This window comes from Lutra lutra, chromosome 14 (genome assembly GCF_902655055.1).
Source record: "Lutra lutra chromosome 14, mLutLut1.2, whole genome shotgun sequence".
In the NCBI taxonomy this organism is placed as follows: Eukaryota; Metazoa; Chordata; class Mammalia; order Carnivora; family Mustelidae; genus Lutra; species Lutra lutra.
In genome coordinates this window covers 40,433,969-40,448,059 of record NC_062291.1, presented here as the reverse complement: position 1 = coordinate 40,448,059, position 14,091 = coordinate 40,433,969, and the positions used below count along the sequence as shown (strand labels likewise).

At 59.5% G+C, this 14,091-nt stretch overlaps 1 protein-coding gene and 1 long non-coding RNA gene across 8 annotated transcripts in view; both read right to left on the bottom strand.

Annotated features, from left to right (window-relative positions):
• ZMIZ1 (zinc finger MIZ-type containing 1) overlaps nt 1-14,091 on the bottom strand; it is a 233,075-nt gene that overhangs the window by 54,782 nt on the left and 164,202 nt on the right. The window lies entirely within an intron of this gene.
• LOC125084278 (uncharacterized) lies at nt 8,434-9,491 on the bottom strand. The gene is made up of 2 exons (XR_007122583.1): nt 9,228-9,491; nt 8,434-9,185 (listed from the first exon to the last, which is right to left on the bottom strand). It is a non-coding gene; the product is annotated as an uncharacterized LOC125084278 (long non-coding RNA).

Below are 14,091 nucleotides of genomic sequence, written 5' to 3'. Positions count from 1 at the left end.
GGGGAAGGTGGCAGGCAGCTCTCCCTAGCAAGCCACCTGCTTGGAAGGCAAGGAAGCCACCCCAAGAGCTCCCCAGTGGGGACCCTCTGCAGCCAGGACTACCAGCATTCCCCCCATCCCTCCCCACAATGCCAAAATGCCAACACTCTTTTGTTGCCACTTAAACCAATTTGGGGGTAATTCTGCAGGCAATTGTCTTCCGATTTACAATGCTGCGCAGTGATTGCATGGAGGCTGATGGTTCAGGCTGTAATTGTATGGTAATCACTTCTGTTTATGATCGATGCGGAAATCACTATTGTTTTCCAGCAGGCTTGTTAAATCAAAAAAGTGCAGGGGTGGGAAGGGAGGGTTTATTTCTGTGAGTTGGAGCCCCAGGAAAATGAAATTAAGCAGAGCAACCCGATGTTGGGGGAGGTGGCTCTGATGGCAAAGGAACCCTCATTGGCTCTGAACTGAGACAGAGACAGGCAGGGACACAGAGATGCAGAGACAGCGAGAGACACGGCAGGTGTAAGTGGAGACCCGCGAAGACACAGGCAGGTGAGCAGGGAAGCCTGGGGAGTGGCCCAGCTTGGGAGAGAGATGGGCAGATACTCAGATACAGGGATGCCCAGACAGCCCCCACTGCTGAAACATAGAGACACGGAAAGAGACGTAGTAAGGAATCCCCTCTACACACACATGCATGTGGGTGCGCGCACACACACCCGCATTACTAGACCTACTCTCCCCCTGCTCCTAGGGTGGTGGGACAACGCCGGTGCCAGGTGGCAGGCCAGACCCTACCTGCCTGTCCAGGCTAGAGTACCGTCCCTGTCCCATCTGGGATCTGCCTGCCTTCTTCCCCTCGCCCCTGCCCAAGGCCACCTACCTGCTGCCTGGAAACAGAGTGGCACATGGCACCTGGGGGGCTCAGATGGCAAGAGCACGGCAGTATTGGGAGCTGAGCCACAGCTGCAGGGAACAGGGGGAGCTGCCCACCTGGCAGGCAGAAACCTGAACCTCCCAGAGGCTGTAGGGAACAGGCCTGGGCCGGGGGAGAGGCCGTGCCTCCCCAGATGGCCACAGGCACTCTGTGGCACCACAGGACTGAGCCAGCCCAGGCTGGGGGCAAAGGCCCACGGGGAGCAAGCAGGCACCAGCTGTTGCCGCTCAGACAGGCCTCTAGGCTGCAGGCTGCACTTGGCTACAAGGCATGTGTGTTTTTCAACCACATGCCCTCCTTCCCCAGCAAAAGGGCACGCAGACCCCTGGACAACATATTAAAAATCCCGTCTTCGGTGTGAATCTCGGTGTGAAGGTATTTGCTTCCCAAAGCCTACAGGCCCCTGCCCTGATCTCTGCCAGCTCTCCTGGCACTGCCTGCCCCCGCACACCCCCTGGCCCTTTCTCAACTACCCACCGTACACAGCACCACCTGGCCTCCCCAGGGAGCCTTCCCCCTCCCAAGTGGATCCTCCTCTCTAGAGCTCCATGAGACTGGATGTCACGCCGACTGCGAGGCAGGACTTGGGCAGCCCACAGACCTCGCTCAAATTAGCTCAGCGGACAGGATGGCAGGCTGGACCCTATCACGGGTGAACTCCCAGCAGTGGGGGTGAGGAAGGCATTTGGCCGCCTTCCAAACAGTTTGAGCGTGGGCTGGAAGGCCACCCTGACCTAACTGGTCCGGCTTCCCTTAACCCAGAGAGCCCAGATTCTGCTGTCATGCCCTGTGTGCTGCTCCAAAAGGCAGTCCAGGCGGTGGGACGGTCAGCAGTCAGCTCAGCCCTCCTTACCTGGAGGAGAGGTCTGTGCCCTGTCCCTCACAGGCCCTCCGCGGCCTGGGTTCGGGTCCTGAACTTGCCCTCGCCTGGCCTTCCAAAGGCCAGCCCCAGCTGCGCTGGGCCCTGAACCGGGGGTGCCCCGGCTGCCTAATTAGGGGCTCAGCAGGGCATGCCAGGCAGCCGTTGGAAAAACCTTAGAAGTGGAACAATCATTCCCTAATTGGACTTCCAGGATTCCGCTTAAGAAAACAGACTGCTTCTCCCCCAGGGACTATGCTGCTGAAGTACATACAAACAAGTGAGAGTTGTTCAACATTAAAAACAAAGTTGGCTAAAACAAGAATTGAAACTGCCGTCAAGTTGTCTCGATGGAGAGGAACACCCCAGCGGTGGGGAGTACGTGTGTGCCTGTGTCCATGTGAAGGGCTGTGGGCACATGTGTGCAGGCTCAGGCGTCCACACTGGATGTGTGGCATGTCCAGCACGTGGCTATCTTTTGGGGTCACTGTCTTGTCCTGTCTCTGGTCAGGAGCCCATCACCAAGCCTGGACCCCGCAGCTTCGCAGTTGCTGGCACCGGTGGGCAACGAAGTCGCCTGCTCTGCAGGGGGAAGGCCAGAGGGAGAGCCTCAGTGCTCTCCTGAAACGGCCCCACACTGCCCCCCAGTCTCCCAGTCTGCTCAGTGTTGGTAATGACAGCAGCTCCCCACCAGGGGAGAGAAAGTACCCCATGGTACATTTCTAGACTCTGAAGAGACTCTGGTCCAACTTGAAACCTCAAGGATGGGGGCAGCCCATAAACCCTGACTTCTGTTTACAGAGCACCCTGAAGTCACGGCCCTGGGTGGGAAATGTAAGGTAAGGCCACTAGGCCAAGGCGCTTCCCCTCCCCACACCACCCCTCCAAAGGGAGGGGTAGCCCCAGCGAGCCCATGGAACTGGCAACAGGACACCGAGGCTGGGCAGGAAAAGGCCAGGGCCGGTTCGTGTGGGAGCTGCTCCCCGCCCCGGCAGCTGTGGCCAAGGGGCAGGGCTGTGAAGGCACAGAGACGCGGCCTGCCCTGAGTCAATCCTAGAGCTAAGTAGGACAGGAATTAACAGCCCCATTGTTCAGATGGGGAAAGTAGGGGCCCCGAGAGGCAAGGGACTTCTCGTGAAAGGTGGAGTGCGGCAGTCTCCCGACTCTTCGTGCTCTGATAGACGGACAGTCCGAAGGGCTCTCTCTGTATGAAGCTCTGAGAGTTCCTCTGCCGCCCCGAGACGGGCAGAGAGGAAGCTGTGGAGGGTCAGGGCTGACTTCCCTGGGAAGCCATGGAACACCCTTTCCTGAGGGCTGGGAGGGTCCAGAGTCATCTTCCTGAGGATGGGACAGGCCTTCTGGGGTCAGCTCCAGCAAGCCTTCCCAGGCCCTCCCTTAGTCCCTGGAGGGATGCACCGAGAAGGCCACTGGGCTAAAGGCCCTTGGCCATCTCTCAGGGGGAAGGATATCCCTAGAAAGGTCCAGACCTTGGGGCGAGACCCTTCTCAGAGCTCCACGTCCATCTTCCAGTTTGAGTGGGCCAAGGGCATGCCTACACTGAGGAGGGGGCGGGACAGGGCCGGACACAGTGACTGCCTTCATCTGGGGTCACTTGCTCAGTCATGGGCCCCTAGGCTAGTCGGGGACCATCCCTCCCACCCTAGCACGATGAGAACACCTGGTATTTATGGAGGACCTCCTTTGTGCCCAGGCACATGGACTTGGTGGGTCCTCACAGGCCATCTCAAGGTCGCTACTATTATCCCTGTTTCTAGACAGATGTGGAGGCTGAGGAATCACAGAGCTTCAGTAACTTGCCTGAGGTCACAAAACTGGTGAGAGGAGGGGCCGGCCGCACACAGCCTGGCCTTGGGCCTCCCTTATGTTGCCCAGCACGGAGAGAGGGTCGATGTGGGCACCTGCATGCCCCAAAGGGATGGGAATATGTAAACTCACACACACACACACACACACACACACTCGCAACAACCCCTATGTTCACAAACCTCCACAAAACCACGAGAACACCGTCATATACATTCATCCAAGTCACTCCACTTGTAAATGCCCCCCACAGGCATGTCCCCATGCACGGGTTCACCGCATCTGTACCCAGATCCCAAACCTGCAGAACATTTTCAAATGTTGCATCTTCCACTTCTCCAACACCTACAACACGCAACCGGCTTACCCTCACTCTGCTGCTAGGTGCACCCGTGGCCCCACACACCCAGCCCCATCCGGCCCACCTCTTCGTTCGGGGACTTCCGGCTCCCAGAGGGCAGGGACCTTGTTCCGTTTTTCCACATTCCGCACCGTGCCCCACCCAGAGCCCACTGGTCATTTGTTCGTTCATGCAACCAAAACGTATCAGAGTACGTGCTTTTTGGCCCATTTGGATGTGGATCATAAAAATTCGAACGCACTACAGCCATGAACTTGAAGAAATCCAATATTCCTACACAAATGCAAGGCAGCGCTGAGGGCTCTAACTGCTTCACAGCGAGCTGGGAGAGGGTCCCAGGCGAGACATTAGTGAGCACACACGCACGGAAGGCCCTCAGCAGGACGGCCGACCCCCACTCCCTCACTCCTGTTACAACAGGCCTGGGGGCGGGGTGCCCCCATCTTATTGGAGAGGCAGCTCAAGCGGCCCAGAGGAATCTCAAGCTCGGGGCACCTGCGTGGAGGCCGGGAAGGCTGCACGTAAGAGGTAGCTGAGACCGGGGAGGCATCCTGGGAAGCCACCCCAGGTCCGGCCTGGCCAGAGGGTGGGTTCCCTCTGGGCAGAAGCCTGAGGGCACTGCGGGGAGTACTCCTGCACTCCCGGGAGAGAGGAGGGAGCAATCAGGAAGCCACAACCTGGGAAGAAATCTCCCGTGGAAGACCCTGGAACCTGAGGCCAAACAGCTTATCCGGGTCATCAAACGTGTTTCCTGGAGAAGGTACAACTCCATGCAAAGCTCTGAGAGGATTATCAAGCCCCTGACAGGCCTGATGGTGGGGAGGTTTAGTTCCTGGGGGTGGCGGAGCGGGGGGGTGCTGTGGGAGCCTGGCGCACAGTGGGGTGGGGGTGCCGGGTAAGGAGGGTGAACTGACCAGGCAGTGATGCCCCCTGTTCCCCAGCAGGAGCAGGCCCACCAGGTCTGCCTGCTACTCATTGTGCCTTTGGGCAGGGGCATGGAGAGGGCCAAGGACCCACCTCTGTCTCAAGGGTCAAAGTGGCCTGGACAGAAGGAAGGGTTCACAGGGAAGGTTCCATACCTTGTGGAGCTTCTGCTTACAAAGGGAAGCAAATGCTTGGCCCTTGCCCCTTTCCCTAGCCTGATGCTGACCTTGGCACCCTCTCTGGGGGCCGGGCTGCCACCCTATGGGAGGAGGGCATTCAGAAGTGGAGACCCAGTGCTTAAGGCTGTCCTGGGTCCGGCCAGGTCGGGGTGTGGGGAAAGGTGTGCTCTGCTTTGGGTCCCCCTGCCCTGAGCCCCTAGCATGGTGGTGCTTGCAATCCCTGTAGGGGACCCCAGAACTACCCAGGAGCTTTTAGGGGCCCTGTTGCTGGCAAATGAAAAACACACACCAGAGGGTTACACAAGCAGTCCCAAAGCCCCTGCAGAGAAGCCACAAGCTTCTCTCAGCAAACACTGAGGAGGCCTGAGCTCCTGGCCAAGAGCTCTGGGAGGCCCCGGCAGGGAAGCAGCAGGGCTGTTAGGTCCAGAATTTCCCAGGATCGCCGGGGGAGGTGGGCATTCTGCGTGCTCCCCACTTCAGGGCTTGTGCTGGGGGAAAGGCACCCCCACACAGACACATGGGCAGGCATAGGCGGCAGGGAGCATTCTGAGAGGCTGGGGCTGCGGTGGAGGGTTACGAGGCAGCGAAGCGGGAGGATGTGTCCCCAGAGGAATGGGCGTTGCACACATGCAAGGACACTCGTGACTGGGCGGCAAGGACAGCGAACATTTACTCAGGGCTGACTAGGTCCTAGCGCTGTGGTTAGAGCTATACTGGAATGTACTCTTTAATCCTCCTGCAGCCTTATGAGATGGGCACTGCTTGCCCATTTTACAGATGAGGAAATAGGCTCAGAGAGGGTTAGACTATGTCCCTTCCAGTCCCAGTGTGTGGGAGGGGCAGGAGAGGGGGTGTGGGAGAGGCTGGTGGGCAAGCCGCAGGAGGGGGACCTCTGAGGACTTAAGGGCTGCCAACCCATAACGGGGAACCACAGGAGGGCCACACCCCTCCCCCCGGCCCCCCTCCCCGCTGCCCCAGTGGAACCCTCCCTGTGAATGCCTAGCCTACACCTCCTCTGCCTCTCTGCATGGAGACAAATCCCTGGGGAGCCCCCTATCGGGGCCTCCACCCCAGCTGCCCCTGTACCCTCCCTACAGGCAGTCTGTTACCTGAGACTTGTTGCTGCCTCACTTCTCTAGGACAGGCCTGAGTGCTGTCCTGCTGTCCCAGAGCCCAGCACCAAGCACAGAGGCTCCTGGAGCCTCCTCCCCCAGTCCTAGAACTTTCTTTCACTGAGCACTTTTCCTGAAGCCCTTTGGACCCCTGGAAGCCAGGCCTAGACCCAGGGGCCTTCCCTGTCAGCCTGTCTTCTTCAGAGCTACTGTGACCCAAGAGCCATGTCAACATGGCACGTCTCATGGGACCCTCTGCCCAGAAGATACAAATTGGGGACCGAAGACCCAGCAAACTGTCTGTGGACCTCAAATGGGGGAGGTTCATGCACAAGTCACTCAGAGGGCTTTAGGAGTCCAAGGTACAGATCTACAGCTCCTTCCCCCAGAGGGAAACGAAAGTAGGTTTGTGTGGGGAGCCATGCAGACTTCCTGCAGAGCTAGGACACACACTGGGACCTCCTGAAGGCTGCTGGCAGGGGACTGCCCCCGCAGTACCAGAATCAGGACAGACAAGTGGAAGGCACACTCACGACCTCGCTGCCTCCCGCTGGCCTTCACAGGATCTCCGGTTACTGTGGCCCCACGGGAGGGGGGACAACAAGACCCATCCTCCAGACGTCACAGCAAGGTCTCTGGCCACAGCCCACAGTGGGAGGAGCATCTCACAGGCGAGGACACTGAGGCCCGAGACAGAGCTGGGACAAGAAGAACCCAGTCTCTCAGACTTAGGAATTCGGGAGAAACCAGAAGCCCAGCGCTGAGGGAATTAAGTCAGGAAGCTGCCTTGTACTGAGCAGTCCTATGTGCCAGACCCTGAGCTAAGCACCTTCCAGCCCGTCTCGCTGCCTCCCCACTGCAGCCCTGCCACGCAGAGGCAAGTACAGGCAGCTCGATTTGGTTGACCGGGAAACAGGGTTAGAGAGGTGAAGTGACTTACCCAAAGTCACCCAGTAAGTGACAGATGTGGGTTTCATAATTACTGCCCGACACTGTCTCTGGAAGGATGCTGGTGGCCCCATTTTAAAAGCCCCAGTGGGGATGGGGCAGGGAGGTCCTTTGGGACCCCATGCTTCACAGAAAGGATGGGGGGGGCGGGGGACGGAAAGTCTGGGGCCCTGAGCTAGGGGACGCAGGGTGGGAGCAGCTGCTGGAGCTGCTGACCAGGCAGGTGGGCCTTGGGACCCCAGCCCCACATAGAACCACAAGGGCAGAGCTACAAAGGCCCTGGGAGCCGGGCGGGGGCAGCACTGTCCGACAGAACAATGATGGTGGGAAATGTTCAACCACTGCCCCGTCCAACACGGCAGCCACTAGCCCCCCGGGGCTACTGAGAACGGGAACTGTGTGTACTGTGATTGAGGAACCAAAAATCTATTTTCACGTAATTTTTCCTAATACACATGTAAGAGGCCACATGTGGTTACTGGACATGCTTTAGGACAGCCCAGCAAATGAGGTGTTTCTTCCTACAGGTGGGTTCCCCAAGAAGGACAAGAGCTCTGGCATGTCACACGGTCAACCTGGGAAGCCAGAGCTGGGCCAGGAGCTCAGGCCTCTCCATTTCTTCCCGGGTGACTGCCTTTGCCGTGACCCACTTCTGCCCTGGGCTGCTTATTTATCAAGCACCCAGCACTGACTGCTCTAAGCCAGGAAGGTCCTGTCCTATAACCCACAGCCTGGGGGGGTTAGACACTTGGGTAGGCACGTGACCACATGAAACAGCCCTGCATCAGGTGGTGGGACCTGGGCATCCAAAAGGGCTTGAAGGACTGCCGAATACAGGGTCCCACGTCTGTACATGTGTTGGGGGTGGGGGACCAGGGAAGGCCTCCTGGGAGGTGACACTGGAGCTGGGCCTAGAAGCCACACAGGATGGAGACGAGAGAAGAAGGCCTCCCTGGGCTTCTCCCTGCCTCCCTGCACCCCCCCCCCCGAGTTTTTCACGGCCCACCCACCCACACGTAGCAACTGAACCAGACCTGCTAAACCTTCTGTGAATGTGCCAAACAGATTACACTCTTGGGAGGCGGAGACGGTGCATATAAATCTCCAGCCACCTCAGGCTCGGACCCAGGACAGCACTGAGATGGCAGGAGAACAAATTCAGCAAGCCCAGAGGCTATCGCCTGTCACCAGTCCCCTCTAGTCCCAGGGAGCTGCCCATGTTGATTTCAGACCTCTGGGGCCTGGCTGTCACCCCTAGAGGGGCTGGAGACACAAACACATCTCACTTTTTTTATCCCCCCAGGACAGAGCTGAGGACGCGAAGAGGAGGTCTGGCCAAGTGCCACCAAGTTCCCGGAGCTTCTCAGAAGAACAGCCGGCTGCCCTCGCTCCCCACCACGGGCAACCGCAAAACAGGAACCCTGCAACAAGGGGAGGCTTTCCATGGCGTCAGCACAGGCAGGGATGTTCCCGCAGCAGAACTGTGGCCTCACACTGCTCCCCACTTCTCTGCATGGATCCCTGCCTGCAACCCGGCAGCATCCCCGCTCCTGGAAGTCCCAGTGGCGTGTGTGGATCCAAAGCCTTCAATGGCTCTCCGTTGCCCCCAGGATAAAATCTGTGCTCCCCACGGAGTTTCGGTAATGGCTCCACTTCCCACGCTGACCTCTGGTGCTTCATCTGGAGGGATCCCCTCCCTTCCCTGAGATTACCACACCTCTCCGGGTTTCCACACCTTTGCTTCTTTCCACCTCCTACCTGAGATCCATTGCCCTTTGCACCTAAGACCCAAATCCTACCATTCTGGAAATCGAGTTCCACCTGGGAGGAATTTCAGGCTACTCCAGCCTCGAATTTTCCATTTCCCCCTCTTCCTTCCACAGCTCTTAGGGTGTGGGGCACCGTCCTTTATTCACTCAATTCTCCTTGCCCTGCTGCACCTTAATACTTCCCCCTGTGCCATCAGAGGCTGCTGGCAGTGCCCAGAGGCAACACCAAGCCTTTCTGTCTTTGCCTCCCCCCAGCACAAGACTGCCAGAGTGGAGTTTACCTTTTATTTTTATTTATTTATTTATTTATTTTTGGAGTTTACCTTTTAGAGATGAGACACAGAGCAATGCTCTCGGTACAGAGATGAGACCAGAGGCCCCCAGAAGGGAAGTGACTTGCCAAAGGGCTCACACTAATTTGGCCCCAGATCACAGATGTTATCACTTGAGGGCTAGGCCCTGAAAGCCATGTTTCCATGAACTGCATTAGAATTATCTGGAGGACCTTTACAAAACCAAAGCCAACTCATAGAGGCCGGGCCCTATCTCAGAACCATTGAATTTCCAAAGTGACTGGGAGCTTCAGCATTCAGGAACGCGGGTATCCTGGCTAAAGCCCCTGTTCTTCATTCACTGAACATGCTGGAAGCACCCTCTACTGCCTGGACAGTACCCACAGGTGGGCGGGGCCAGCAGGACCCAGCAGAAGTTAAGGGGGCTCAGAGAAGGCCTGAGAGCTGGGTCCAGGAAGAAGTCAGTGCCACGGCTTGGGTACCGAAAGGGAAGAAAAGGGCCCACTTTCTCACCTACAGCACATCAGACTCTGGGGAGCAAGAGTGTTGAGGGTGTTCCCAGGGCGGCCCACCCCTACCCCAGGGAAAGGCACAGGGACTCCGAACACCACCCTAACTCCCTCAAGGGGACTGGGGACCTGGGCATGTGGCCAAAGGTCCTCTCATCCCTCCAGTTCCCCTGGATGGGCCTTAGAAAACACCTTTGAGGTGTGTGGGGGTCCCTGACAGAGGGCCACCCTCTTCTCAGACCCCTCCCTTCGGTCAGCTCAGGGCCATTTAAGAGCTGGAGGCTGCAGTGAGGCTGATGCTGGGGGCAGGGAGAAGGGTTGTACCTCAGGACATAGGGCCAAGGCCAGAGACAAAGTGACCTCACCTCAGGGCTGGGACAGGAAACTGAAGCAAGGCACAATTAAATCTTATATAAACCTCAAGTTCAAAATGACAGACCGGGATCTGCAGTGGGCCATGAGAGGGCATTCGCTCCATTTAGGCCTGCCCTGCTGGGTGACCTTGGGGCAGGGAGTCCCTTCGCTAGTCTGGGCCATGGGTTCACTGTCCTTCCCTACCGGCGGTTAGTGGACTGGGAGCTCCCCCGACAAGCTGGGTGTGCTTGGAGGGCAGAGGCTTGTTTTTCCCTGAGCAGGCTCCCCCGTGAGGCTGATGCTTCTCTGCCAGGCCCTGGGAGAGTTTCCTCCAGCAGCTGAGGCTTCTTGGGGGGCGGGGGGAGGGGAGGAGCGAGGGCAAGCGTGCCACGAAAATGCCCCATGACACAAGAGGCAGCAGGCCCTGGCAGGGAGGGAGCAAAGGGCATCTTGTGCCAGCAAAAGTCCCCAGATAATTCTTCCTGTTGGGCTGGGGTCTGCACACCTCCTTTGGGGCGGTGCTAACGAACCTGGCCACAGGCCCGTCCACAGGGTCCTTCCGTTCTGAGACAAGCCAGTCTCTCCTGGGGACCAGAGCGGCATCGATCAAGGTAAACACCTCCCTCACCCAGAGCCTCTCTCCCTCTCCCAGCCCTGCCAGCACAGAACTCTCTGTTCCTGGGGACCCGAGGCTGAGCTGGCTCTCCCGCCCGATCGATGGATGACTTCACAAAGACTGACGCCTAGCAGGCACCACGATGGTCCTCAGGGAGGTCTAAAGCTGCTCTGGGGACCGCTGCCCACCTTGCCCCCTGGCTGACCTCCGCTGGGTGACAGCCCTGGTAGAGGAGGGGCTCATGCCAGTTGCTGGGTGACCTTGGACAAAACAGAACCTCGGCTTTCTCCTGCAGTAAATGGGGATACCTGGCTTGTGTCTACTCCCCTCACAGGGAAGCTGTCAGAAAATCAAGTGCTAAGAAAACAGAAGATGGCCTCATCTGCACTGTCACACCTGTGGGCTCTGGACTAGTGTCCTCACCTCACTTCTGCTCTGAGTCTCCATCCTTACAGGCCAGCGCGGTCCAGTGGAACTTTCTGTCACAGAGCAAACATTCTACAACCCGAATAGCCACACATGGCTGGTGCCTCCCATATCTGACAGCACAGTTCTAGAGGCACTCTGCCATCCTTAGTCCCCAGGGTGTGACCCAGAAAGAGCCATCGGGAAACTCCCAGGGAGGACTTTGGCTGAGTATCTGTGGGGGCACCTCTCTCAGTCTGACTGGCTGACACCAGAATGGGGACTCATCTGAAAGTTCCCAGGGTCTGAGCAGGGCCTGGCTGCCTAGTGCTCAACCAACACGAACTTAAGTCCGGGAGTGCTTTCTCAGTCGCTCTGTCCCCTCCCCACCCTTGTAGGGAAAGCAGCACCAGACCTGCCTTCTGCTCCTGTAGCCCTCAGCACTCACTGAGGGACCACCAGCTGCCAGGCACGGTGGTGGGTACTGGGCTATCCAGTGATGAGGACCAGATGATCCCTGCCTCCAAAGAGCTCAGGGTCAAGGCCTCCTTCCAGTGTGAGCTAACATTGGCTTCCTCGGTCCTCTACTGGATGGTCTCAGGACTTCACACACGTTTTCCCGGCAGACACTGGGGCTCCCAAGTCCCTGAGTGCGCAGGCGACGGAAAGACCCCACGGGCAAGAGAGCATGGTGGAGGGGCCGGGTGGCTGTGCAGGGGAGTGGAGACAGCCTTGTAAAGCAAGTCAAACTCTGTGCAGCCTGCTGCTTCCGGTTCAGACCCAGATTCTCACCAAAGCATCGCTGTTTGGTGGTTTCTCACTAAGGAAGTTCACGGTAAAAATAGCTCAGGAGGGGACTTGAATCCAGCTAGTTGGGGGGTAGTGACTGCTTAGCTAATATAAAAAAAAAAGGGGAACAGGCTTATTAGTGACCATGTGGACCCTAAGGCTCAGAGTGCCCCCCCCAAGGCCTGGTCCCTGCCATGGGACAGAGCCTTTTGCTTTGTAGTGGACAGGAGATGAACATCCTGTCCCAGAACTGGAGGGTCTGAGGCCCTGGATGCCTCTGGGGTCACCCCGAATTCAGGGTGGCACCACCTTGTCCACTCCCAACTCACTCCCCAGCAGGATTTCTGGCCGACACTGCACCCACTCTCCAGGCTGGACCATTAAGAAACACTCTGGCACCAGCTCGTTGTCAGTTGCCTCACAAAATCTTCCTGCTGGAAGAACCACCAGCCATGCCCAGTGCCCATTTGGCAGTCTGGCCTGACGGTCAAGGGCAGGGGTCCTGGACCCCTGCCCTGAGAATGACAGTTACCTGAAGCCCATCTGAGGAGGCGCCACCTCCTTCCACTGGCGCAGAGGGTCAGGGCAGGGAAAGTCGCAGCCTGGTCTCCCCAGTCTCCTCGGAGCAAGCTTCCCATTGCACCCGGGAACTGGGACCTGTCTAGAGGCTTGGGCACCAAAGCTAGTAAGACCCAACACCAAAACCATGTGCTCAGGACAAGGAAACAACCCGTTAGCCCCAACAGTCTCCTGAGAAACCCTCTCTCCAAAGCCTTAAACAAGATCCTCACAGCCTGGTGTCAGGCACCCCCAGAAAGGCGCCTTCCTGCCCGCTACTGGGAACCCTCTCTTTCCTTCTCCAGCCGGCTTCCCAGCAAACACTTGTCAGAAGTCTGTTCCGTGCCCACCAGCTCTCCGAAGGACGCCCTGGCGCAATGATGGCATCACCAGCGCCCGTGGGGGTCTCTGGGCTCTTTCAACATTAGGGCTACAACCTGACAAAGGAGCAGCTTGAAGTTAAAGACCCTCGGCCGCCGCCTCCGTGGAAGGCTTCCTGGCCAATTCTTATTTGCAATAGGAGCCGATTGAGGACGAGCTTCATAAAATGTCTGCTGGGGGACCAACACTTCACCTTCGGGAAGAATGCGGGGGAGCACCCAGGACCCGGGCCCCGAGGAAAAATGAGGGCCCCTTCAGTGGGAGCACAAAACGGGCCCGATGCACGCCTGTGCCACTCTCGCGGCCAAGCCTCGGGCTGACACCATGCAGCACACGGCGCTACCCACAATGCACCGGCCCTCCTCTGTCACACACAGGCACGCACACTCACCCCCGCGCCCGGAGGGAGCCCGGCCCGGCCCGCGGGCGCCCCGGCGCCGACCCCTCCAGCCCCGCACTCACCTAGAAGTTGCACCGGGCTTGGTCCCCCCCGGCACTCGCGGGGGGCTGGGGCCCGGCCGAGAGCGGCCGCGGCGAGCGTCTCCGGGCAGGGTTCAGCCGGCGCCGAACAAAGGCTGCGCGCAGGCAGCGGGCGCCGCCTGCATCCCCGCTCCGCGCCCGGGCGGCGGCGGCGGCGGCGGCGGCGCGGGGGCCCGGGCGGCTCCGGCGCCCGCTCGCTCCGCGCTGCCCGCTCCGAGGGCGCTCCGGCTCCCGCGCTCCCGCTCGCTGCTGCCCGCCACCGCCGCCGCCGTCCGGCTACCGCACCGCACACATCAATTATTCATCGCCCGTCTCCAGCTTCCCGGGCGAAGCCAATCACAGGCGGAGGCTCCGCTAATGGGGCCGCCGCCGCCACCGAGGAGGCAGCCAGCCGCGCGCCCGGGCGCAAGCGACAGCCCTCCGGGGACGGGGATGGGCCGGGGGCGCGCGGGGGGCGGGGGCGCACGGGGCGCGCCAGCGAAACTTCCCACGACCCGCGCCCTGCGCCGCGCGCCGGGACCCCAGCTGCGCGACCACCCACCCTGCGTGCGCCCGCGTGGGGCTGGGGGCTCCGGGGAGGCCGGGCGCGCCGCGGATGGGGGAGGGGAGGGAGGAGGAGGAGCGCGCGAGGAAGATGAAAGGCTAGCAGACCTGCTTCGGCGTCTCCAGGGAGCCCCGGCTCTCGCGCGCCCTCCCCGCCCCGCGAGCCTCGCCGTCCGCACCCCCGCCCCCCAGCCCGCCGCCCGCACTCACTCGCGCGCGCAGACCGTCGGCCCAGCCACTTTGCTGCGAGGGAGCGCGA